Genomic DNA, 27,818 nt, shown 5'->3' on the forward strand with positions numbered 1-27,818 from the left:
AAAGTTATGAAATTCAAATACCCTGTTCTCTGCCGCCAACTTCAAAAGTTACCATCACTTTAACAACATATGGATTGTAGCTTTGATTTACAATTTGTGTACAGTGTTTTTATACTATGTTTGTTGTTGTTAGTTTTTGTTTAGTTTGTGTAAAGTTATTCACTGTTTAAAGGGCCATAATACCCAAATGTTTAAACACTTGAAAGTGATGCAGCATAGCTGTAAAAAGCTGACTAGAAAATATCACCTGAACATCTCTATGTAAAAAAGAAAGATATTTTACCTCAAAAGTTCCTCAGTAGCCACCTCCCATTGTAAAGGATTTCTAAGCAGCATTTTAGTGTGGCTGTCCTGGGACATCTGAAAGGATGAGCCTCATGCACTCTCATATTATTTCACAAATCAGGTAAAGGTAGCTTACTATGAAATCTCATGAGAGTTAAGTCAAATCTCATTAGATCACAGTAAGAGTTCATGACCTCAGCACTGCTGATGCTGATTGGCTGCTGTTCATTTCTTCATTTTTTTTTTATTTTTACCTGCAGCTGGGAGCAGGTGAAGTATAACTTTTTACACAGAACTCACTCTGATGGGCTGAGGAAATTGTGAGGTAAAATATCTTCCTTTTTTACATAGAGATGCTCAGGTGATATTTTCCTGTCAGCTTTTTACAGTTATACTGCATCAGTTTCAAGGGATTAAGCATATGAGTATTATGTCCCTTTAAGCGATTGCACTAGTTTCTATTTCTACAGCCCACTTATCTGCCTTTTGTTGGCTAGTGCAACAGCTTTCACAGCTGTAGATGTGGATCTGAAAATCCTATCCCATTCATCCTAAACCCTGGGAAGATGTGATTTACAAAGAGTCTTTAAAGACACTGGCCTAGATTTGGAGTTTGGCGGTAGCCGTGAAAACCAGCGTTAGAGGCTCCTAACGCCGGTTTTAGGCTACCGCTGGTATTTGGAGTCAGTCAGGAAAGGGTCTAACGCTCACTTTTCAGCCGCGACTTTTCCATACCGCAGATCCCCTTACGTCAATTGCGTATCCTATCTTTTCAATGGGATCTTTCTAACTCCGGTATTTAGAGTCGTGTCTGAAGTGAGCGTTAGAAATCTAACGACAAAACTCCAGCCGCAGAAAAAAGTCAGTAGTTAAGAGCTTTCTGGGCTAACGCTGGTTCATAAAGCTCTTAACTACTGTACTCTAAAGTACACTAACACCCAAAAACTACCTATGTACCCCTAAACCGAGCCCCCCCACATCGCTGCCACTCGATTAAATTTTTTTAACCCCTAATCTGCCGACCGCCACCTACGTTATCCTTATGTACCCCTAATCTGCTGCCCCTAACACCGCCGACCCCTATATTATATTTATTAACCCCTAACCTGCCCCCCTCAATGTCGCCGCCAGCTACCTACACTTATTAACCCCTAATCTGCCGTCCGCACGCCGCCGCCAGCTACATTATAGCTATGTACCCCTAATCTGCTGCCCCTAACACCGCCGACCCCTATATTATATTTATTAACCCCTAACCTGCCCCCCTCAACGTCGCCTCCACCTGCCTACACTTATTAACCCCTAATCTGCCGAGCAGATCTCACCGCTACTGTAATGAAGTTATTAACCCCTAATCAGCCTCACTCCTGCCTCAATAACCCTATAATAAATAGTATTAACCCCTAATCTGCCCTCCCTAACATCGCCGACACCTAACTTCAAGTATTAACCCCTAATCTGCCGATCGGAGCTCACTGCTACTCTAATACATTTTTTAACCCCTAAAGCTAATTTTAACCCTAACCCTAACACCCCCCTAAATTAAATATAATTTTATTCTAACGAAATAAATTAACTCTTATTAAATAAATTATTCCTATTTAAAGCTAAATACTTACCTGTAAAATAAACCCTAATATAGCTACAACATAAATTATAATTATATTATAGCTATTTTAGGATTAATATTTATTTTACAGGCAACTTTGTATTTATTTTAACCAGGTACAATAGCTATTAAATAGTTAGGAACTATTTAATAGCTAAAATAGTTAAAATAATTACAAAATTACCTGTAAAATAAATCCTAACCTAAGATACAATTAAACCTAACACTACACTATCAATAAATTAATTAAATAAACTACCTACAATTATCTACAATTAAACCTAACACTACACTATCAATAAATTAATTAAATACAATACCTACAATTATCTACAATTAAACCTAACACTACACTATCAATAAATTATTTAAATAAAATATCTACAAATAACTACAATGAAATAAACTAACTAAAGTACAAAAAATAAAAAAGAACTAAGTTACAAAAAATAAAAAAATAACAAAGCCCCCCAAAATAAAAAATGCCCTACCCTATTCTAAATTAAAAAAGTTCAAAGCTCTTTTACCTTACCAGCCCTGAACAGGGCCCTTTGCGGGGCATGCCCAAAGAAATTCAGCTCTTTTGCCTGTAAAAAAAAACATACAATCCCCCCCCCACATTACAACCCACCACCCACATACCCCTAATCTAACCCAAGCCAACCTTAAATAAACCTAACACTAAGCCCCTGAAGATCTTCCTACCTTATCTTCACCCTGCCAGGTTCACCGATCCGTCCTCGGAAGTCTTGATCCAAGCCTCGGAAGTGTTGATCCAAGCCCAAGCGGGGGGCTGAAGAGTGACGTCCATCCTAGGGCTGAAGTCTGGATCCAAGCGGCGACTGAACAAATCCATCCTCGGGCTGAAGTCGGAAGTCCATCATCTGGATGAAGTCTTCTATCAAGCCGCATATTCAATCTTCTTTCTTCTGGAGCGGAGCGGAACCATCTTCTTCCAAGCCGACGCGGAACATCCTCTTCAACCGACGACTAGACGACGAATGACGGTTCCTTTAAATGACATCATCCAAGATGGCGTCTCTCGAATTCCAATTGGCTGATAGGATTCTATCAGCCAATCGGAATTAAGGTAGGAATATTCTGATTGGCTGATCGGAACAGCCAATAGAATGCGAGCTCAATCTGATTGGCTGATTGGATCAGCCAATCGGATTGAACTTGATTCTGATTGGCTGATTCCATCAGCCAATCAGAATATTCCTACCTTAATTCCGATTGGCTGATAGAATCCTATCAGTCAATCGGAATTCGAGAGACGCCATCTTGGATGACGTCATTTAAAGGAACCGTCATTCGTCGTCTAGTCGTCGGTTGAAGAGGATGTTCCGCGTCGGCTTGGAAGAAGATGGTTCCGCTCCGCTCCAGAAGAAAGAAGATTGAAGATGCGGCTTGATAGAAGACTTCATCCAGATTATGGACTTCCGACTTCAGCCCGAGGATGGATTTCTTCAGTCGCCGCTTGGATCCAGACTTCAGCCCGAGGATGGACGTCACTCTTCAGCCCCCCGCTTGGGCTTGGATCAACACTTCCGAGGCTTGGATCAAGACTTCCGAGGACGGATCGGTGAACCTGGCAGGGTGAAGATAAGGTAGGAAGATCTTCAGGGGCTTAGTGTTAGGTTTATTTAAGGGGGGTTTGGGTTAGATTAGGGGTATGTGGGTGGTGGGTTGTAATGTTGGGGGGGGGGATTGTATGTTTTTTTTTACAGGCAAAAGAGCTGAATTTCTTGGGGCATGCCCCGCAAAGGGCCCTGTTCAGGGCTGGTAAGGTAAAAGAGCTTTGAACTTTTTAAATTTAGAATAGGGTAGGGCATTTTTTATTTTGGGGGGCTTTGTTATTTTATTAGGGGGCTTAGAGTAGGTGTAATTAGTTTAAAATTGTTGTAATATTTTTCTAATGTTTGTAAATATTTTTTTATTTTTTGTAACTTAGTTCTTTTTTATTTTTTGTACTTTAGTTAGTTTATTTCATTGTAGTTATTTGTAGATATTTTATTTAAATAATTTATTGATAGTGTAGTGTTAGGTTTAATTGTAGATAATTGTAGGTATTGTATTTAATTAATTTATTGATAGTGTAGTGTTAGGTTTAATTGTAGATAATTGTAGGTATTTTATTTAATTATTTTATTGATAGTGTAGTGTTAGGTTTAATTGTAACTTAGGTAAGGATTTATTTTACAGGTAATTTTGTAATTATTTTAACTATTTTAGCTATTAAATAGTTCTTAACTATTTAATAGCTATTATACCTGGTTAAAATAAATACAAAGTTACCTGTAAAATAAATATAAATCCTAAAATAGCTATAATATAATTATAATTTATATTGTAGCTATATTAGGATTTATTCTACAGGTAAGTATTTAGCTTTAAATAGGAATAATTTATTTAATAAGAGTTAATTAATTTCGTTAGATTTAAATTATATTTAACTTAGGGGGGTGTTAGTGTTTGGGTTAGACTTAGCTTTAGGGGTTAATACATTTATTAGAATAGCGGTGAGCTCCAGTCGGCAGATTAAGGGTTAATGTTTGAAGTTAGGTGTCGGCGATGTTAGGGAGGGCAGATTAGGGGTTAATACTATTTATTATAGGGTTATTGAGGCGGGAGTGAGGCGGATTAGGGGTTAATAACTTTATTATAATAGCGCTGTGCGGTCCGGTCGGCAGATTAGGGGTTAATAAGTGTAGGCAGGTGGAGGCGACATTGTGGGGGGAAGATTAGGGGTTAATAAATATAATCTAGGGGTCGGCGGTGTTAGGGGCAGCAGATTAGGGGTACATAGGGATAATGTAGGTAGCGGCGGTTTACGGAGCGGCAGATTAGGGGTTAAAAATAATATGCAGGGGTCAGCGATAGCGGGGGCGGCAGATTAGGGGTTAATAAGTGTAAGGTTAGGGGTGTTTAGACTCGGGGTACATGTTAGGGTGTTAGGTGCAGACGTAGGAAGTGTTTCCCCATAGACAACAATGGGGCTGCGTTAGGAGCTGAACGCGGTTTTTTTGCAGGTGTTAGGTTTTTTTTCAGCTCAAACAGCCCCATTGTTTCCTATGGGGGAATCGTGCACGAGCACGTTTTTGAGGCTGGCCGCGTCCGTAAGCAACTCTGGTATCGAGAGTTGAAGTTGCGTTAAATATGTTCTATGCTCCTTTTTTGGAGCCTAAAGCAGCCATTCTTTGGACTCTCAATACCAGAGTTATTTTAAAGGTGCGGCCAGAAAAAAGCCAGCGTTAGCTACGAGGGTCGTTACCGACAAAACTCTAAATCTAGCCGTAAAAATGTATATGAATGTGATTGCAAAATCAAGTCGTCTCAACACAATACACTTTTGGGGAATTTTCCCCTGATATCTGGCACATATGATCACACTACCTATGTATACATGGTTACAGAGTAACAGTAGATGAGGTTGAAAGAAGATAGAAGTTCATCAAATTCAACCTATACAAATCCTACCTGATCTACAATAAAGAAGCTGACAATTGAACTTACATTAATGCAATTAAACCCAGACCCATTTAACACAAGTAACTAAATACCTGAATTTATTTCTAGCCAGAAATGTATCTAAGACATTTTAAAATGTATCAAACGTTTAAGCATTAATTGCTCTTGTGGTGAAAAAGCATTTAACGTTGCTGGAGATTAAATCTCCTTTCTTTTAGCCTTATATTTTGACTTCTTGTCAAAAAAAATTGCCTTCAAATAAACAGATATTCTGTTAACTCTGTATATGGACCTTAAAGGGACAGTCTAGTCCAAAAAAAACTTTCATGATTCAGATAGGGCATGTAATTTTAAACAATTTTCAAATTTACTTTTATCACCAATTTTTCTTTGTTCTCTTGGTATTCTTAGTTGAAAGCTTAACTTAGGAGGTTCATATGCTAATTTCTTAGACCTTGAAGGCCGCCTCTTAAGAATGCATTTTAACAGGTTTTTCACCACTAGAGGGTGTTAGTTCATGCTTTTCATATAGATAACACTGTGCTTGTGCACGTGAAGTTACCTGGGAGCCATCACTGATTGGCTAAACTGCAAGTCTGTCAAAAGAACAAATAAAGGGGCAGTCTGCAGAGGCTTAGATACAAGATAATCACAGAGGTAAAAAAATATATAAATATAACTGTGTTGGTTATGCAAAACTAGGGAATGGGTAAACAAGGGATTATCTATCTTTTAAAACAATAACAATTCTGGTGTAGACTGTCTCTTTAAATATATTTATATAAACTAGTGATATCACCTCTTAAGCACTTTCTTTAGAGAATTAGAGAAAACAGACCCAATTTGGCTAACCTCTCCTCATAGTCTAAATCCTTTTTTCCCCTTATTAGATTTGTGATACTTCTCTGGACTTTTTTTATTTTTACAAATTAAAAGCCTTTATGTAAAATATTAGTATGCACTTTTTTATTAAGAGAGCACTCTAACACCTTGCTTATTTTTGTAATCTAAAAATATCATAGCTATATTACGGTTTAGTCTCTAATCACACTCTGGCTAACACATTTTCAGCAGTATGCGTAACAGCAAATTTGATGGTTGAGAAGAAGAAAACCTATGGAGCGTTATTTTACATATGTGTTAAACCACATGATAAACCCCTTTTTAACTGACAGAAAATATGTAATTTTTATTACAGATGTAATTGTAAATAAGTTCTCAGTATTGTTTATGATTTAAAAAAAAAAACCATTTAATGACACTGAGTTTGGATGCTGTATTAACGTGGTATTTATCAGGTACTCCATTTGCTAAACAAAATACTAAAATAACACAAGTTTAAAGATTTGTTTTGCATAGTTCAATCCTTGGAACTTTAATTGTGTTTTAAAATGACATCAAAGTTTCTGCATGTTTATCATTGATGTGTCAAATATTATTTAAAAAATTAAAGATTAAAGATTGTTTTAAAATCCATTTGCTACTGTGAGACCAGCATGGTCTATAAAGTCCACTAGACCACCCCTGCACCTAAATATCTTACTGAAATCCCATCACATTTTAATCACTTTCATATCTCTTCACATGATACAATCCCACCTGTATCATTAAACTGCTAACAGTGCATTACTAAAATATGCAAACTAAAGGCAGGATTATGAGTGGAGCACAATTTAGAGCTCCCGCTTGAGTGTGAACTATGCTAGAAGGAGACTTTTTGTGTGTGTTGGGCTTCGCTCATATTACAAGTTGAAAGTAAAAAGTTTGCTCATAAGCCTGATGCATGCAAAAAAAATTATAATTTGTGACCTTGTTAGCTTCTTCTCCCATAAACTTCAATGGAGCAAAAACGCAGAAAAACACCCATACTCATCTGCTAACCTGACCGTGTATAGTCAAGAGCACTAAACTCGACATGAAATATAAATATTCCACATTCCAATGTCCTTCACATAGACGAATATGGTCTATTTATTTGTCAATACATATTTCAATATATAACTGTGTATAACTACTGTATACCTATATAGCTATTTATTTAGATATATAGGTATAGATATGTATTTTACATGAACAATATCATAAATATAGAAATATACAGTATATTTTTGTTATAAAAAGTACATTTTGTATGTGAAGAACATAGGAATATAAAACATGCGTTTTGCGCATTGGACGTGATATAGATTTAACACAGTAAGGCCTAGATTTGGAGTTTGGCGGTAGAAGGGCTGTTAACGCTCCGCGGGCTTTTTTCTGGCCGCACCATAAATTTAACTCTGGTATCGAGAGTTCAAACAAATGCTGCGTTAGGCTCCAAAAAAGGAGCGTAGAGCATTTTTACCGCAAATGCAACTCTCGATACCAGAGTTGCTTACGGACGCGGCCAGCCTCAAAAACGTGCTCGTGCACGATTCCCCCATAGAAAACAATGGGGCTGTTTGAGCTGAAAAAAAACCTAACACCTGCAAAAAAGCAGCGTTCAGCTCCTAACGCAGCCCCATTGTTTCCTATGGGGAAACACTTCCTACGTCTGCACCTAACACTCTAACATGTACCCCGAGTCTAAACACCCCTAACCTTACACTTATTAACCCCTAATCTGCCGCTCCCGCTATCGCTGACCCTTGCATATTTTTTTTAACCCCTAATCTGCCGCTCCGTAAACCGCCGCAACCTACGTTATCCCTATGTACCCCTAATCTGCTGCCCCTAACACCGCCGACCCCTAGATTATATTTATTAACCCCTAATCTGCCCCCCACAACGTCGCCGACACCTGCCTACACTTATTAACCCCTAATCTGCCGAGCGGACATGAGCGCTACTATAATAAAGTTATTAACCCCTAATCCGCCTCACTAACCCTATCATAAATAGTATTAACCCCTAATCTGCCCTCCCTAACATCGCCGACACCTAACTTCAATTATTAACCCCTAATCTGACGACCGGAGCTCACCGCTACTATAATAAATGGATTAACCCCTAAAGCTAAGTCTAACCCTAACTCTAACACCCCCCTAACTTAAATATAATTTAAATCTAACGAAATAAATTAACTCTTATTAAATAAATTATTCCTATTTAAAGCTAAATACTTACCTGTAAAATACATCCTAATATAGCTACAATATAAATTATAATTATATTATAGCTATTTTAGGATTTATATTTATTTTACAGGCAACTTGGTAATTATTTTAACCAGGTACAATAGCTATTTAATAGTTACCTAGTTAAAATAATAACAAATTTACCTGTAAAATAAATCCTAGCCTAAGTTACAAATAAACCTAACACTAGACTATCAATAAATTAATTAAATAAACTACCTACAATTATCTACAATTAACCTAACACTACACTATCAATAAATTAATTAAACACAATTCCTACAAATAAATACAATTAAATAAACTAGCTAAAGTACAAAAAATAAAAAAGAACTAAGTTACAAAAAATAAAAAAATATTTACAAACATAAGAAAAATATTACAACAATTTTAAACTAATTACACCTACTCTAAGCCCCCTAATAAAATAACAAAGCCCCCCAAAATAAAAAATTCCCTACCCTATTCTAAATTAAAAAAGGTAAAAGCTCTTTTACCTTACCAGCCCTGAACAGGGCCCTTTGCGGGGCATGCCCCAAGAATTTCAGCTCTTTTGCCTGTAAAAAAAAACATACAATACCCCCCCCAACATTACAACCCACCACCCACATACCCCTAATCTAACCCAAACCCCCCTTAAATAAACCTAACACTAAGCCCCTGAAGATCTTCCTACCTTGTCTTCACCATCCAGGTTCACCGATCCGTCCTGAAGAGCTCCTCCGATGTCCTGATCCAAGCCCAAGCGGGGGGCTGAAGAGGTCCATGATCCGGTCAAAGTCTTCATCCAAGCGGGGCAGAAGAGGATCTTCCATCCGATTGAAGTCTTCATCCAGGCGGCATCTTCTATGGTCTTCCATCCGGAGCGAAGCGGCAGGATCCTGAAGACCTCCAGCGCGGAACATCCATCCGGCCCGACGACTGAACGACGAATGACTGTTCCTCCAGCCAATAGAATGCGAGCTCAATCTGATTGGCTGATTGGATCAGCCAATCGGATTGAACTTGATTCTGATTGGCTGATTCCATCAGCCAATCAGAAAATTCCTACCTTAATTCCGATTGGCTGATAGAATCCTATCAGCCAATCGGAATTCGAGGGACGCCATCTTGGATGACGTCCCTTAAAGGAACAGTCATTCGTCGTTCAGTCGTCGGGCCGGATGGATGTTCCGCGCTGGAGGTCTTCAGGATCCTGCCGCTTCGCTCCGGATGGAAGACCATAGAAGATGCCGCCTGGATGAAGACTTCAATCGGATGGAAGATCCTCTTCTGCCCCGCTTGGATGAAGACTTTGACCGGATCATGGACCTCTTCAGCCCCCCGCTTGGGCTTGGATCAGGACATCGGAGGAGCTCTTCAGGACGGATCGGTGAACCTGGATGGTGAAGACAAGGTAGGAAGATCTTCAGGGGCTTAGTGTTAGGTTTATTTAAGGGGGGTGTGGGTTAGATTAGGGGTATGTGGGTGGTGGGTTGTAATGTTGGGGGGGGGTATTGTATGTTTTTTTTTACAGGCAAAAGAGCTGAAATTCTTGGGGCATGCCCCGCAAAGGGCCCTGTTCAGGGCTGGTAAGGTAAAAGAGCTTTTACCTTTTTTAATTTAGAATAGGGTAGGGAATTTTTTATTTTGGGGGGCTTTGTTATTTTATTAGGGGGCTTAGAGTAGGTGTAATTAGTTTAAAATTGTTGTAATATTTTTCTTATGTTTGTAAATATTTTTTTATTTTTTGTAACTTAGTTCTTTTTTATTTTTTGTACTTTAGCTAGTTTATTTAATTGTATTTATTTGTAGGAATTGTGTTTAATTAATTTATTGATAGTGTAGTGTTAGGTTAATTGTAGGTAATTGTAGGTAGTTTATTTAATTAATTTATTGATAGGGTAGTGTTAGGTTTAATTATATCTTAGGTTAGGATTTATTTTACAGGTAAATTTGTTATTATTTTAACTAGGCAACTATTAAATAGCTATTGTACCTGGTTAAAATAATTACCAAGTTGCCTGTAAAATAAATATAAATCCTAAAATAGCTATAATATAATTATAATTTATATTGTAGCTATATTAGGATTTATTTTACAGGTAAGTATTTAGCTTTAAATAGGAATAATTTATTTAATAAGAGTTAATTTATTTCGTTAGATTTAAATTATATTTAATTTAGGGGGGTGTTAGAGTTAGGGTTAGACTTAGCTTTAGGGGTTAATCCATTTATTATAGTAGCGGTGAGCTCCGGTCGTCAGATTAGGGGTTAATAATTGAAGTTAGGTGTCGACGATGTTAGGGAGGGCAGATTAGGGGTTAATACTATTTATTATAGGGTTAGTGAGGCGGATTAGGAGTTAATACATTTATTATAGTAGCGCTCAGGTCCGCTCGGCAGATTAGGGGTTAATAAGTGTAGGCAGGTGTCGGCGACGTTGAGGGGGGCAGATTAGGGGTTAATAAATATAATATAGGGGTCGGCGGTGTTAGGGGCAGCAGATTAGGGGTACATAAGGATAACGTAGGTGGCGGCGCTTTGCGGCTGGCAGATTAGGGGTTAATTATTGTAGGTAGCTGGCGGCGACGTTGTGGGGGGCAGGTTAGGGGTTAATAAATGTAATACAGGGGTCGGTGGGGTTAGGGGCAGCAGATTAGGGGTACATAAGTATAACGTAGGTGGCGGTCGGCAGATTAGGGGTTAAAAAATTTTAATCGAGTGGCGGCGATGTGGGGGGAGCTCGGTTTAGGGGTACATAGGTAGTTTATGGGTGTTAGTGTACTTTAGAGTACAGTAGTTAAGAGCTTTATGAACCGGCGTTAGCCCAGAAAGCTCTTAACTCCTGCTATTTTCCGGCGGCTGGAGTTTTGTCGTTAGATGTCTAACGCTCACTTCAGAAACGACTCTAAATACCGGCGTTAGAAAGATCCCATTGAAAAGATAGGATACGCAATTGACGTAAGGGGATCTGCGGTATGGAAAAGTCGCGGCTGAAAAGTGAGCGTTAGACCCTTTAATCACTGACTCCAAATACCGGCGGTAGCCTAAAACCAGCGTTAGGAGCCTCTAACGCTGGTTTTCACGGCTACCGCCGAACTCTAAATCTAGGCCTAAGTTAGCACACACGAAAATGTTGTAATCTTAAGGTGTGTTGTTGAAATATTGCATTTAAAATATTAAAACAAACTAATAAAATTATTAATTATTATCACAAAATCTGTGAAATAAATCACAAAAAAAGAGGGCGCCTCCTAGTGCAAGATTGCAATAAGAAATGACAACTGACAATTCTTGTATTAGAATATTACTCACAAGGGTTGCAGCACCTAGTGTGCTGAGTGGTGCAGGCTGGGGAATCACAGTGGCCCAGCGACACTGATTCAAACACCAGAGAGCAGGATAAAAAAGAATACCAGATGGTCCGGAAATGTGTGGAAGGGTTGCAGGCTCTATGGAACAAAGCACAAAGAAAGAGCCCCTCCTAGTGCAATATTGCAACAATGCTGGTGGAAAACAATTCTTGCGTTTAGAGTGATACTCACAAGGGTTGCAGCACCCAATGTGCTAAATGACACAGGATGGGGACACACAGTGGCCCAGCGACACTGATCATCAGATAGCAAAGATGAATAGGCAAAAAAACAAGAACATGCTCAGAACTTCCAATTAAAACTATGTATATTTATTTAAAAAATCTTATAAAAACAAAGGGTGTAATATGCACCCAATTAAAAATAAAATCACATCCCATACCACCAAGCACACATTTCCTATTGAAAGTAGATTAGATTGCAGTTCTACATATGTTATATATGTTTGGACTTGTAAATGCGTGGTCCAATATTTAAGTCGCACTATTAGGAAGTTAAGAAGGAGATGGGGTGAGCATTTTAGGATCATCATCAAATATAGCAATAAACATAGTGTATCTTTACACCATAGTGTGTGCCATCACAAAGGTGTATGTAATTTTCATATAACCCCACTAGAGAGTATTCCATCTATGAAGGGGTCCAATAGGTACACGAGACTCCGTCAAAGGGAAACCTATTGGATCTTCAATTTTGGAAGCCTCTATCCGGAGGGGTTAAATGAAAACATTGATATGGCAGCATTTTGATATTGATTCCATATGTATTGATAAGCTGTAATTCTCCTCCTTTGGAACATGTTAATATGAAACTGTCACTACATTCCACACATTTTTTACAAGGACTGGCCTACACTTCCCAAACAGGTATGTTCTACTCATCTTTCTAATCTGGTATATATGAGTCTAATTTACACAACTCACAGTGAGATAGCATCTCTTTTCATCCTTGTTATTGATGGCACATAGCACACCACAGTGATACACCAGTATTAATCTTTCACACGGGAAATACACACTCCACTTCACAGTGTGAGTCATTTCACACTAGTTCCCTCTTTCACACACACATAATTTCTTTTTTTTTTTTATTATTTATTTGGTTCCAACACAAAAGAAAAACAAAGCCCAGTGTATGCAGGCTGCATGAAATCAGAATGCGGTATCACAAACAAAAGAAACATACCACACATGGCTGCATATAATCAAATATAAAATAATGTGTACACTCGAACTTGGTTCGCAAATTCTTGTGATTATCGTAAATTCTTAATTATAGCTGTATTGGAATATTCACATTTTATAGTCTAGGAAAAGAAAGGAAAAACAAAAAAAACACAAATACATGATTGCACTAACGCAGATAAAACAAGACAAAAAAAAAATATGATCACACCTCACATAATTTCTATTGCCCTATATCATAGTACACATTGTCCCCCTTCTTGTTGTTTGGAGATACACATCATCTACATTTAGTTTAAACAGGGGATTTTAGATTAGGATTATTATACCTCACATTGCCACATATTTCTTAATTCTCACACTCATATGGTAATATTTACATTGTTATTACGGTTTACTAATTACTGGATGGTCAGAATCTTACACATTATACATATTAATCACCATTGTACATTTCTACCCATATACATGGATTTATTTTCTCTTAACATCATGATAGTAATCTCCCCCCCACACATACACTATTATTATCCTTAAATAGCACACCCCACACAAGCATCATTAATTCTCTTTTGAAATATCACAGTCACTTATTGTCAACACACCTCTTCACATTCACACATTGACATATTATCAACATATTTATTTCCCATTAGGTCACCAGATTATATATAAAAATAGCTGGTAATAATCATTATTCTTATAAATATTATAATATAGGAGGATATTCCAGTTATTTATTGGTTACCATGTACATGGTGGATTTTGGGAGTGTCTTTTGAGATCACATCTTAGACCATGAGATCATTTGTCTTATAGCAGTACTTTCTGTACACTCCCCTATAGTACACTTGTTCACAGTCACAATTGAGATTGTTTATGTGGATCAATGATATGCGCAGATTGTTTGAACGCCCACTTGGCATTCTGGCCATGGATTGGTCATGCTTCTTTCCCTCCCCTCTGCCGCCCACACACCACGTAAGGCGTCCATCCCTTCATGGCCATCATTCTTTTAAGAAACAGGAGAATACACACTCTCCCTTTCTGATGACAGAGACATTCACTCCTCCCATTTTCTCAACACTAACCCTATCAAAGCTCAAAGCATTCACACTCCCACTCATGACGTCTACACTAAGCAGCACGTCCAATAAGACATTTGTACGCTTCTTGATCAGTATTATAAGGTTATCTATTTAAAAAATACCTACAATTAATTACAATTAAATTAAATAAACTAAATTACAAAAACAAAACACACTAAATAACAGAAAAAAAGTATTACAATCTTTTTAAACTAATTACATCTAATCTAATCCCCCTAATAAAATAAAAAAGCCCCCCAAAATAATAAAATTCCCTACCCTTTACTAAATTACAAATAGCCCTTAAAAGGGCCTTTTGTGGGGAATTGCCCCAAAGTAATCAGCTTTTTCACCTGTAAAAAAAAATACAATACCCCCAACATTAAAACCCACCACCCACACACCCAACCCTACTCTAAAACTCACCCAATCCCCCCTTAAAAAAACCTAACACTACCCCCTTGAAGATCACCCTACCTTGAGCCGCCTTCACTCAGCCAGGCACAAGTGGACCTCCAGAGAGGCAGAAGTCGGAAGACATCTGACGCAGAGCATCCTCTTCCTTCTTGATCCGATGAGTGAATGAAGGTTCCTTTAAGTGATGTCATCCAAGATGGCGTTCCTTGAATTCCGATTGGCTGAGAGAATCCTATCAGCCAATCGGAATTAAGGTAGGAAAAATCCTATTGGCTGATGCAATCAGCCAATCGGATTGAAGTTCAATCCGATTGGCTGATCCAATCAGCCAATAGGATTGAGCTCGCATTCTATTGGCTGTTCCAATCAGCCAATAGGATTTTTCCTACCTTAATTCCGATTGGCTGATAGGATTCTATCAGCCAATCGGAATTCAAGGGACGCCATCTTGGATGACGTCACTTAAAGGAATCTTCATTCAGTCGTCAGATCAAGAAGGAAGAGGATGCTCCGCGTCTGATGTCTTCAAGATGGACCCGCTCCGCTCCGGATGGAAGAAGATAGAAGATGCCGCCTGGATGAAGAGTTCTGCTGGTCTGGATGTCCTCTTCTGCCCGGATCGGATGAAGACTTCTGCCCCTCTGGAGGTCCACTTGTGCCTTGCTGGGTGAAGACGGCTCAAGGTAGGGTGATCTTCAAGGGGGTAGTGTTAGGTTTTTTTAAGGGGGGATTGTGTGGGTTTTAGAGTAGGGTTGGGTGTGTGGGTGGTGGGTTTTAATATTGGGGTTATTGTATTTTTTTTTACAGGTGAAAGAGCTGATTACTTTGGGACAATGCCCCGCAAAAGTCCCTTTTAAAGGCTATTTGTAATTTAGTATAGGGTAGGGAATTTTATTATTTTGGGGGGCTTTTTTATTTTATTAGGGGGATTAGATTAGGTGTAATTAGTTTTAAAAAAATCTTTTTTTTTTGTAAGTTAGTGTTAGTTTTTTTCCGTAATTTAGTTTATTTAATTTAATTGTAATTAATTGTAGGTATTTTAGGTAATTAGTTTAATGATAGTGTAGTGTTAGGTGTAATTGTAACTTAGGTTAGGGTTTATTTTACAGGTAATTTTGTACTTATTTTAGCTAGGTAGTTAGTAAATAGTTAATAACTATTTAATAACTATTCTACCTAGTTAAAATAAATGCAAAGTTGCCTGTAAAATAAAAATAAATCCTAAGCTAGATACAATGTAACTATTAGTTTTATTGTAGCTAGTTTAGGGTTTATTTTATAGGTAAGAATTTAGTTTTAAATAGGATTAATTTATTTAATTATGTTAAATGTATTTCGTTTAATTTAAATTATATTTAAGTTAGGGGGGGTTAGACTTAGGGTTAGACTTAGGTTTAGGGGTTAATACATTTAATATAGTAGCGGCGACGCTGGGATCTGAAGATTAGGGGTCAATAAATTTAATATAGTTGCGTTGATGTTGCGGGGGTAGATTAGGGGTTAATAAATATAATGTAGGCGTCGGCGATGTTGGGGGCAGTAGATTAGGGGTTCATTAGTATAATGTAGGTGGCGATGGTGTCCGGAGCAGCAGATTAGGGGTTAATAATATAATGTAGGTGTCAGCGATAGCGGGGGCAGCAGATTAGGGGTTAATAAGTGTAAGATTAGGGGTGTTTAAACTCGGGGTTCTTGTTAGGGTGTTAGGTGCAGACATAACTTTTCTTTCCCCATAGGAAACAATGGGGCTGCGTTAGGAGCTGAACGCTGCTTTTTTGCAGGTGTTAGGTTTTTTTTCAGCCAGCTCAGCCCCATTGTTTCCTATGGGGAAATCGTGCACAAGCACGTTCAGCCAGCTCACCGATACCGTAAGCAGCGCTGGTATTACAGTGAGATTTGGAGCTAAATTTTGCTCCACGCTCACTTTTTAAAGGCTAACGCCGGGTTGAAAAAAACTCATAATGCCAGCGTTGTTTGTAGGTGTGCGGTGAGTTGGAACTGAGCGTTAGCACCGCACGGCTTTACCGACAAAACTTGTAATCTAGCCGTTTGGTACTAAAGTAATGTTTGCCGCTGAAAAATAGGCTGATATTGGGTTATTAAGTTAAAAATAATTATTAAAACGTTTTTCCAAAGTAGGGTTAATTTCCTCTATCAATACTTTCAGATATTCTACAGGTAGACAATCCGGGCCTGCTGCCTTGTTTAATTTGGCCTCCTTTACAGCTTTTAGGATTTCCTGGTTTGTTATTGAGGCATTAAGTGTTGTCAGTTGTTCTTCTATTACCTTAGGTATTTTAACCTGTGACCAGAAATTTGCTTGAATACAGTTATTACTCTTTATATTCGTTTATAGCTGCTGGTAGTATGTAAAAAAGGTTTTACTAATATCTTTTAGATTAGTATATCTCTGGTCTCATTTTTTAACAGCTAATATATAGTTTCTCTTCTTCCTATTCTTGACTAATTTGGCCATGTATTTGGCCGAACAACCATAGAAACCTCTGAATGTTATATTTACCTTTAGCTCTTCTTCCTATAATCTTTGTTTTAGGTCTATATCCCTTTCCTGTCTTGCTCTAATATAATTTCCCCAGTTTTTGTTGGAAGGGTCATTATGGTATTTCCTGTATGCATTTTTGAATTGATTTGCTTTTCCCTAGCTAGTACTTTCTTTTTCCTTATGTACATATATAATTTGATTTCTCCCCACAGCACAGCCTTTGATGCTTCCCAGAACGTTTATATTTTATTAAAATGTGCAATATTGTGCGTGCAATAATCTCTCCATTTCTGTTTCAACCAGTAGACAAATCTAGTATTAGTATAAAGATAGCACGGGAACAAGATAGACTGGCTTTTAGATTTTGATCTATCCCCCATAAAGAATAAAAGTGAAATAATAGCATGATCTGATATAGAGATATTGCTTATCTGGGGGTCAATCTTTAAAATGGAGAGAGATTCAGAGACCAGTAAAAATCTATTCTTGAGAAGGATTTGTATGATTTTAATTCACATGATAAAGATTTTAAATTTGGATTTTTGATCCTCCATATATCAACTATCTTTAGTTTGTGACAGAAATTTTTAAAGTATTTATATGTATTTATTTATATGCATATTTATTATACTCTTTTATGTTTTTTTTGGAGAATCTTTCTAATTCTGGGCAGAGGGACATATTGAAATCACCCCCTACAATGAGATTATCTGATATAAATGGAAATAATTTACCCTTATTTTTTCCCCAAAATCTTTTAGCCAAAAAATATTTTGGGCATAGATATTACAGAGTATAAATTTAACTTCATTAACTTGTATATGTAAAATAATATATCTTGCATCTGTATCTAGTTCTGTTTTAATAATCTCATAGGATAAGTTCTTGTTTAGGAGGATGGCTACCCCTGATTTCCTGCTAGTAGAGGGAGTCACTATAACCTGACCAACCTACTTTGATTTTAATTTAGGAATCTCTAATTTTTTAATTATAAGTTTTCATTTAATTGGCGACGTAACACCCCCTATATTCCAGGAAAGTATATTTAAATTTCTCTATTTGTCATAAAAACAATACAGTTTCACGCTCTGAAAACATGTCCCTAGTAGGGGGGTGATACATACCAGGGAGACGCACAACCCAGGGGGGGAGAGGAGAGAAAAAAAAATAAGTTTGTTAAATAATCATATTTCAATATCTTACATTGTAATGTACTCTATATGACCTATAAACCTTTATCACTTCTTTTAGAGGTTATAAATTATTTTGCTTCACTGGCTCCAATGAATGTATGCATATTACCATTTTCCTCCACTATCATTTTTGCTGGGTACAGCATGCAGGCTTTTAATCCATTCTCAATCACTGCTTTACATATTGGGGCCATTATCTTCCTTTTTTTGAGCAGTCTCATTTGAAAAATCCTGGAACATTAGGATCTTTTTACCTCCTATATTAAATTTATCAAATTTCCTGAACAATCTCAACATTTCTATCTTATCTTGGAATCTTAATAGCTTAAAGATACACATTCTGGGTTTTGTAGTATTATTGTCATTAAATCTCCTAGAGCCTATTCTATGTGCTCTTTCAAAATCCTAGGGATAGTGGGAGTACTTTACTTGTAAATTCCATTAAGTCTATATGGTATTCTTAGTTTAAACTAAACATAGGTAGGCTCATATGCTAATTTCTAAGCCTTTGAGGGCTGCCTCTTATCACATGCTTTTTAAATCTCTTTTCAACACAAAGAGACAGAAAGTACACGTGGGCCATAGATAACACTGTGTTCAGGCACAGGGGGTTATTTAAGATTTAGCACAAAACAATGCTACATTTAAGACAATAGATAATAAACAGTCACAGTCATGTGATCAGGGGGCTGGAAGAAGGTTCCTAGATACAAGGTAATCACAAAGGTAAAAAGTCTATTAATATAACTGTGTTGGTTATGCAAAACTGGGGAATGGGTAATAAAGGGATTATCTATCTTTTAAAACAATAACAATTCTATGGTAGACTGTCCCTTTAACCTCAACATTTAGCAAAGCTAATTCTAAAGATATACCTGATAGTTCTTTCTTAATCATATCTAACTGTGGAGTGAAAAGATTATTTAATTGGAGTACAAGAGCTTGAGTATCAAGTGGGGCTGGATGCATCTCAACAAAATCAGAGCTAACATCAGTGACCCTGGTTTTCCTATCTTTTGATTTGGCCGGCATTATAGGTGAGTGCTGCTTCACCCCATTAAAGGGACACTAAACACCTGCTGCAAATTCTGCAAACTAACTTCTGCTTTTAATTCATAAATGTACTCTAAATCTAGTAAAAAAGGATTTTTAGGCAGTCTGTGAAGCCATGTTGTAACGCACGTTGCTCACAGGCACAGCAGTCAGGTGATGTGCATGGCAGATAATTGTATAAATAAAGTTAAGAGGATTATCAGAATGCTCCCTCACTGTGGTGCTAACTGAGTGCTGTATAAACATCGTATGTGCCTCATATTTATATAAATAAACATTCAGTTTGTCCATTCATTGTTTTATAATCAAAGCAATCAAAACTTTCTGCGTTAGAAATACTTCTGCACTATTGAGTGCACACAGCTAGAGGAATGTTTGTTTTAGCTAATAGCAGGCTACACCGGGAGGAGGAAGGAGGGGGAGAGGCATGCTCCGTGGGGAGAAGGAAGGCAGCTGAAAAACTTACATTTTAATTGCTAGAAGATTTATGCACTTAGTGCAATAGCAGGCTACACCGGGAGGAGTGGGGAAGAGGAAGGAGGGGCATGCTCCGTGTGAAGAAGGAATGCACCTGAAAAACTATTTTAATTGCCAGAAGATTTATGCACTTAGTGCAATAGCAGGCTACACCGGGAGGAGTGGGGAAGAGGAAGGAGGGGCATGCTCCGTGGGGAGAAGGCAGGCAGCTGAATTATAACGCTGTATTTACATTTTATTTCAAAATACAATAAGCCATTTTATGGACTAGACATTAAAAAGATGCTTACACAGTGCATAAATCCTCTAGTAAAATGTAAATACAGCGTTATTCAGCTGCCTTCCTTCTCCCCACGGAGCATGCCCCTCCTTCCTCTTCCCCACTCCTCCCGGTGTAGCCTGCTATTGCACTGAGTGCATAAATCTTCTAGCAATTAAAATGTAAGTTTTTCAGCTGCCTTCCTTCTTCACACGGAGCATGCCTCTCCCCCTCCTTCCTCCTCCCGGTGTAGCCTGCTATTAGCTAAAACAAACATTCCTCTAGCTGTGCACTCAATAGTGCAGAAGTATTTCTAATGCAGAAAGTTTTGATTGCTTTGATTTTAAACCAATGAATGGACAAACTGAATGTTTATTTATATAAATATGAGGCACATATGATGTTTATACAGCACTCAATTAGCACCACAGTGAGGGAGCATTCTGAACTTGATTTATACAATTATCTGCCATGCACATCACCTGACTGCTGTTCCCGTGAGCAACGTGCATTACAACATGGCAGCATACATAGCATTACCAAGCACCGGATCAGCAGTCTGATTGAAGATGCTCTTCATGAACTGTTTGGGGTAAACTGAGCATCAAGGATAGGGGTTAATGCTTAGTTTGTTATTATTAGTAAGTATAAGTTAGTTCAAACAATTTTTAGAAGGTGTTATAGGTCCCTTTAAGGAAGTGCAAATAAAACAACAAGAGCAGTAATCTGCTCATGTGCAAAAAAGTTGTATATCCAACAACTACAAATCAAGTGGGGAATTTTTTTTTATTTTTTTTGTGAAGACTTAATATAGAATCCCAGTGGTGATTATAATACAAGTGACTGTGTATCTCTAAATACTATCTAAATACTTAGTAGAGCCTGCGCTAATATATTGCCTCATTTCCAGAGTCCGAGTTTGTCTATACCAGAATTGAATTACTTCAACCTTGCTAATTTATTCCCCTATCCCCTCTTATGTACTATTACTATTAAATAGTTACATAGCCTGTAGGTGGCTTCTATGCACTGTCTCCCCAAAAAAAATATTTTCCGTAGCCTTTTTACCCATTCTAAGAATGTTGGTTAAATGGAGAGTCATAAATGTGACCCTATGTCAAATGCCTTAGATAATTCCAACCAGGCAGGGAGATATATTTGTATTAAGCTGGGTAATACCCTTACAACTAATAATAAATTAGCTGTTATAAATCAACAGCAAAAGTTGCTCAGCTTATGAGGAGATAATATAGAATTGATATCCCTCTCACCTCCTAACGGCACAAGCCGACATTCATTTGGTGAACCTTAAACCTGCAATCTGTTTTGCGTAGCAAATTACCACAGTTATATCACACCTATTAACTGAGTTTTCAGTTACAGCAAAATCAGAAAAAGTAAACCTCTACTGTGCTACCTTATGTGGGATCTTATAACCGTTTAGCTAGTGGTAATCTGAGGTTTATGACAACATTTGCAAGCTACTATATTCAGTTAGCCTTTAAATATGTTCTTCACCATTTATGCTCTATATACAACAGAAAAAAAAGAAAAAAATAACTTTTTATCTATTGTAAGGCCATAAAGTCCCAGTTGTTGTTCAATATATCAAGATGTTTACTACTTTAAATGGCTGTCAAATATATTCATGTACACAATGTCCTTAGGACTAGGAATGGGCAACCAGGTGTTTTAGTGAAGAAAAAGTTCCTCCGATTATCTATGGATCATATAGGGTTAAGACCTCCTTTATGTTATTTTAATATACCATAAATAGGGAGTCTTTCATTTGCTGTGCAGGTATTCTGCCATTTATAAACTGGCCCAAAATAATATTTATTTCCAAATTATGCAGAGGGATTTGGCCATTATTTGATGAATTGGAAATAGAAAAAAGTACATCCAATTTTAAAGCTCCCCTTTCTTTTTCTTCCTTCCCTCTTCCCTTTCCTTCTCCTTGCCCCCCCGCCCTTTTTCCCCTTGTTCTTCAGGGGTAATGAAGCTTTGCCTCCTATAGATCAAACTGCCATTTATAAGCTTGACCACACTACTAACAACAGAGTCATATGAGGGGTTTAGTAGTTTAATTAAACGGGTGAGGGGTATATATACACAGTCTCATATTACAAGGGAGCCTTAATTATGCAAAGTTAGGATAAATAAAATTTCAAAACTGTGTCTTGATGAGGGAGCCGTCTCTGTTCCACTATACTGGTACTCTGGGGGACCTAATATTCAGCAGAGGGAGAATCTGTGGGTAGATGTCTACTGGCCTCGACTTCAGCTTTCAACCATGAGGCAGGAGCAACAGGCCTGGATCCCTCCACGCCCGTTACACTCCCACCTACCAGCGGGCAGCCTGGCATCTGGTGGTTATCGGTTGTGTGTTCCACTCTACCTCCGCTGTAACTTTGCAGCTTTACTTGCTCCAGTTAGGTCCCTCAGCTTTCCAGTACCTCTTAGAGTTGTATCCTCTTTTTCCCTTTTAAAACAGCTCCCGGTCAGGTCACTGTAGGTGCGGATGCGGCAACAGCCGCTGCATGAACCGCTACTGCGACTTCCTGTGTGTCTGTGTGTGTGTGTGTGGGCTGTGCGTGTGTGTGTGGGTTGTATGTGTGTGTGGGGGCTGTATGTGTGTGGGCTGTGTGTGTGTGTGTGTATGTGGGCTGTGTGTGTGTAGGCTGTGTGTGTGTGGGCTGTTTGTGTGTGTGTGGGTTGTGGGTGTGGGTGGGCTGTGTGCGTGGGGGGGGGGCTTTCTGCATAATTCCTTATTATATACATAAACAGTTGTTCCAATAGTACAAATGGTATATTGTAATATATACAATGTTATAGTGCTCCACATTAGTGGATTTATATGTTTTGGTTTATATAAAATGTTGTGCATTACCTTAAATTATTGTTCTCCAATTTTGTTTTTTTAATTTTAAAAGCTGTAGGGGCGGAGATTGGGCGTGGTTGGAGGCGGAGATTGGGCAGGGTTGGAGGCAGAGATTGGGCGGGGTTGGGGGGGGGGAAGGGGACCCCATTTTGTCATCCTGCCTTGGGCCCCATAATGGCTAGGGCTGGCCCTGTACATGTATCTTAATGTTAAAGCCTTTTGCCTGCCTTTTTCTTTTCTAACACCTAAAACCTCATATCTTTTAATATTCCATAAATAGGGAGTCTTTCATTTGCTGTGCAGGTTTAATTAAAAGGGTGAGGGGTATATATACACAGTCTCGTATTACAAGGGAGCCTTAATAATGCAAAGTTAGGATAAATAAAATTTCCAAACCATGTCTTGATGAGGGAGCCGTCTCTGTTCCACTGTACTGGTACTCTAGGGGACCTAATATTCAGCAGAGGGAGAATCTGTGGGTAGATGTCTACCGGCCTCGGCTTTAGCTTTCGACCGCGAGGCAGGAGCAACAGGCCCGGATTCCTTTGCGCCCGTTATACTCCCGCCTACCAGCGGGCAGCCTGGCTTCTGGTGGTTATCGGTTGTGTGTTCCACTCTACCTCCGCTGTAACTTTGCAGCTTTACTTGCTCCGGCTAGGTCCCTCGGCTTTCCAGTACCTCTTAGAGTTGTATCCTCTTTTTCCCTTTTAAAACAGCTCCCGGTCAGGTCACTGTAGGTGCGGATGCGGCAACAGCCGCTGCATGAACCGCTACTGCGACTTCCACCACTCTGGGTACTTTCCCAGAGGATGCCCAAGACAGCGCTCATTAGAAGCAGAGCCAGTGGGCCGTAAGCGCGGGGCGACAGATCAAACAGCTCTCGTGCTCGCTGCCAAACACGCACAGCGTGTTACGGGAGCTCCGCCTCTACTGGAAGTCCTCCCAGTTACTTCCCATTTCTAGACTTTTTTGCTTTGGGATTTCATGGTATTAAAATCTGTAAGATTATGTGAATATTGGACATCAATGTCTAATGTCTACAGCAAAGACTGTAACTGCAAAGTTAAACTTTACATTCATTGTAACTTGGTGTAACTAAGGTACTTTTTGTTTAAATCTAATGCCAGATTTGTTTTCCCTTGCATATAAAATGCACACTTATGAGAAGGCATGCCAATGCACACTATCTAACTGCTTTCTATAATGGCTGGGGATATGAATCAAACCTTATTACAACAGGTAGCTGCCGTACCTTGGTATTCTGAATAAAGCATTAACATCTTAATGTTTACAAGTATTTCCATTACCCTTGTTTACTGTGTAGTGTGTGTGTGTGTGTGTGTAGTGTGTGTGCTGTCTATATTGCCTGTGTGTGTGTGTGACAGATTCTTTACTACATTTACAGAGGGTTTCTTCTGCTTCTCTGTGTGTGTGGGATGTCTGTGGGCTGTCTGTGGGCTGTGTGTGCTTGGGCTGTGTGTGTGTGTGTTTGGAACCTATGTGTGGGCTGTGTGTGTGTGTGTGTGTGTGGACTGTGTGTGTGTGGGATGTGTGTGTGGGGGGGCTGTGTGTGTATGGGCTGTGTGTGTGTGTGGGGGGGGGGGGCTGTGTATGTGGACTGGCTATGTGTGTGTGTGGGGGGACTGTCTGTGTGTGTGGGGTGTGTGGGGGCTGTGTGTGTGTGTGTGTGGGCTGGGTGTGTGTGTGTGTGGGCTGGCTATGTGTGTGTGGGCTGTCTGTGTGTGTGTGGGGTGTGTGTGGGGGGCTGTGTGTGTGTGGACTGTGTGTGTGTGTGTGGGCTGTATGTGTGTGTGTTTGGGCTTTGTGTGCGTGGGGGGGGGGGGCTGTGTGTGTGTGTGGTTTGTGTGGGCTGTATGTGTGTGTGTGGGGGGGGCTGTGTGTGTGTGTGGGGGCTGTGTTGTGTGTGTGTGGGCTGTGTGTAGTGTGTGTGCTGTCTATGTTGCCTGTGAGTGTGTGTGACAGATTCTTTACCACATTTACAGAGGGTTTATTCTGCTTCTCTGTGTGTGTGGGATGTCTGTGGGCTGTCTGTGGGTTGTGTGTGCTTGGGCTGTGTGTGTGTGTGTGGAACCTATGTGCGGGCTGTGTGTGTGTGTGTGGACTGTGTATGTGCTGGCTGTGTGTGTGTGTGTGTGGGCTGTGTGTGTGTGTGTGTATGGGCTGTGTGTGTGTGTGTGGGGGGGGTTGTGTATGTGGGCTGGCTATGTGTGTGTGTGTGTTGGGGGGGCTGTCTGTGTGTGTGTGGGCTGTGTGTGTGTGTGTGGGCTGTGTGTGTGTGTGTGTGGGCTGGCTATGTGTGTGTGGGCTGTCTGTGTGTGGGGCGTGTGTGGGGGCTGTGTGTGTGTGTGGACTGTGTGTGTGGGCTGTGTGTGTGTGGGCTGTGTGTGTGTGGGCTGTGTGTGTGTGTGTGGGGTGTGTGTGTGTGTGTGGGCTGTGTGTGTGTTTGGGCTTTGTATGTGGGGTCTGTGTGTGTGGGGGGCTGTGTGTGTGTGAGTGTGTGTGTGGGGAGGGGGCTGTGTGTGTGTGTGTGGGGGCTGTGTTGTGTGTGTGGGCTGTGTGTGTGTGGGGGCTGTGTGTGTGTATAGGGAGGCTGTGTGTGTGTGTGTGGGCTGGCTATGTGTGTGTGGGCTGTCTGTGTGTGGTGTGTGTGGGATGTGTGTGTGTGGGGGCTGTGTGTGTGTGTGTGTCTGTGTGTGGGCTGTATGTGTGGACTGTGTGTGTGGGCTGTGTATGGGGGGGCTGTCTGTGTGGGCAGTGTGTGGGGGGTCTGTCTGTGTGGGGGCTGTGGGCAGTTTGTGGTGTGTGTGGGCTGTGTGTGGTGTGTGTGTGTGGGGGGGCTGTGTGTGGTGTGTGTATGTGTGTGTGTGTGAGCTGTGTGTGGTGTTTGTGTGTGTGGTGGGCTGTGTGTGTGTGGGCTGTGTGTGTGTGTGGGCTGTGTGTGTGTGTGGGCTGTGTGTGATGTGTGTGTGGGCTGGCTATGTGTGTGTGTGTGTGGGGGGGGGCTGTCTGTGTGTGGTGTGTGTGGGCTGTGTGTGGGGGGGGGGCTGTGTGTGTGTCTGTGTGAGTGTGGGCTGTGTGTGGGGGGTCTGTCTGTGTGGGCAGTGTGTGTGGGGTCTGTCTGTGTGCGGGCTGTGGGCTGTGTGTGGTGTGTGTGGGCTGTGTGTGGTGTGTGTGTGTGTGTGGGCTGTGTGTGGTGTGTGTGTGTGTGTGGGCTGTGTGTGGTGTGTGTGTGTGGGCTGTGTGTCGGTGTGTGTGTGGGCTGTGTGTCGGTGTGTGTGTGGGCTGTGTGTCGGTGTGTGTGTGGGCTGTGTGTGTGTGTGTGTGGGTTGTATGTGTGTGTGGGGGCTGTATGTGTGTGGGCTGTGTGTGTGTATGTGGGCTGTGTGTGTGTAGGCTGTGTGTGTGTGGGTTGTGGGTGTGGGTGGGCTGTGTGCGTGTGTGTGTATGGGCTGTGTGTGTGTGTGTGGGGGGGGGGGCTTTCTGCATAATTCCTTATTATATACATAAACAGTTGTTCCAATAGTACAAATGGTATATTGTAATATATACAATGTTATAGTGCTCCACATTAGTGGATTTATATGTTTTTGTTTATAAATAGGGAGTCTTTCATTTGCTGTGCAGGTTTAATTAAATGGGTGAGGGGTATATATACACAGTCTCATATTACAAGGGAGCCTTAATTATGCAAAGTTAGGATAAATAAAATTTCCAAACCATGTCTTGATGAGGGAGCCGTCTCTGTTCCACTGTACTGGTACTCTGGGGGACCTAATATTCAGCAGAGGGAGAATCTGTGGGTAGATGTCTACCGGCCTCGGCTTTAGCTTTCGACCGCGAGGCAGGAGCAACAGGCCCGGATTCCTTCGCGCCCGTTATACTTCCGCCTACCAGCGGGCAGCCTGGCTTCTGGTGGTTATCGGTTGTGTGTTCCACTCTACCTCCGCTGTAACTTTGCAGCTTTACTTGCTCCGGCTAGGTCCCTCGGCTTTCCAGTACCTCTTAGAGTTGTATCCTCTTTTTCCCTTTTAAAAACAGCTCCCGGTCAGGTCACTGTAGGTGCGGATGCGGCAACAGCCGCTGCATGAACCGCTACTGCGACTTCCACCGCTCTGGGTACTTGCCCAGAGAATGCCCAAGACAGCCCTCATTAGAAGCAGAGCCAGTGGGCCGTAAGCGTGGGGCAACAGACAGGGCCGGCGCTCTCACTAGGCAAACTAGGCAGCCGCCTAGGGCGCACTGCCACCTAGGGTGCAGCCGGCCCTGACCTAGGTTCCCCAGACTCCGCCGGTAATACGTGCGTCCTGTGAGTGTCCAGACTTGCATACACAGTGACCACTGACCGGCTGCTTACAGCACACAGTATTTGCACAATGTGGCTGTTCCGCTCCAAATTAAGCGGGATGACTTGCATACCTAGCGACTGGCTGCTTACAGCAAACATAGGCTGCAGAGCACTTGCACAATGCGACTGCTCCACTCCAAATTAGTACCGTAGGGAAAGGGGAGGGGGGGGGAATGACGTAAGTGCTCTGTGTCTGCTGCCCTGCACTGCACAGTCTATGACGCAACAGGGATGGAGGCAGGAGCTGAGCTAGAGCCTGGAGGCATTGCACGAGACAGCAGCACAAGGTAGGAGCTGTAACTCTGTGAGAGGAAATTGATGATGATTGTGACAGTATACTCAGTATAGCTGAGTGAAAAATATCGTCACTAACAGGTTTTCTTCCTTGAGAGGTTAAAAAATTTAGACTGGCCTGTACTAATATTCTATATACATTTATAGAACACACATTTATTTCTTTATCATTTATTTAACATAACTAAGGGCCTATGGATGTTTGTTGTACTACTACCTGGGTATTATTTCATGGTGTGTAGGAGGAGAAACCTAAATCTAACTAA

This window comes from Bombina bombina, chromosome 1, assembly GCF_027579735.1.
Source record: "Bombina bombina isolate aBomBom1 chromosome 1, aBomBom1.pri, whole genome shotgun sequence".
NCBI classification, from domain to species: domain Eukaryota; kingdom Metazoa; phylum Chordata; class Amphibia; order Anura; family Bombinatoridae; genus Bombina; species Bombina bombina.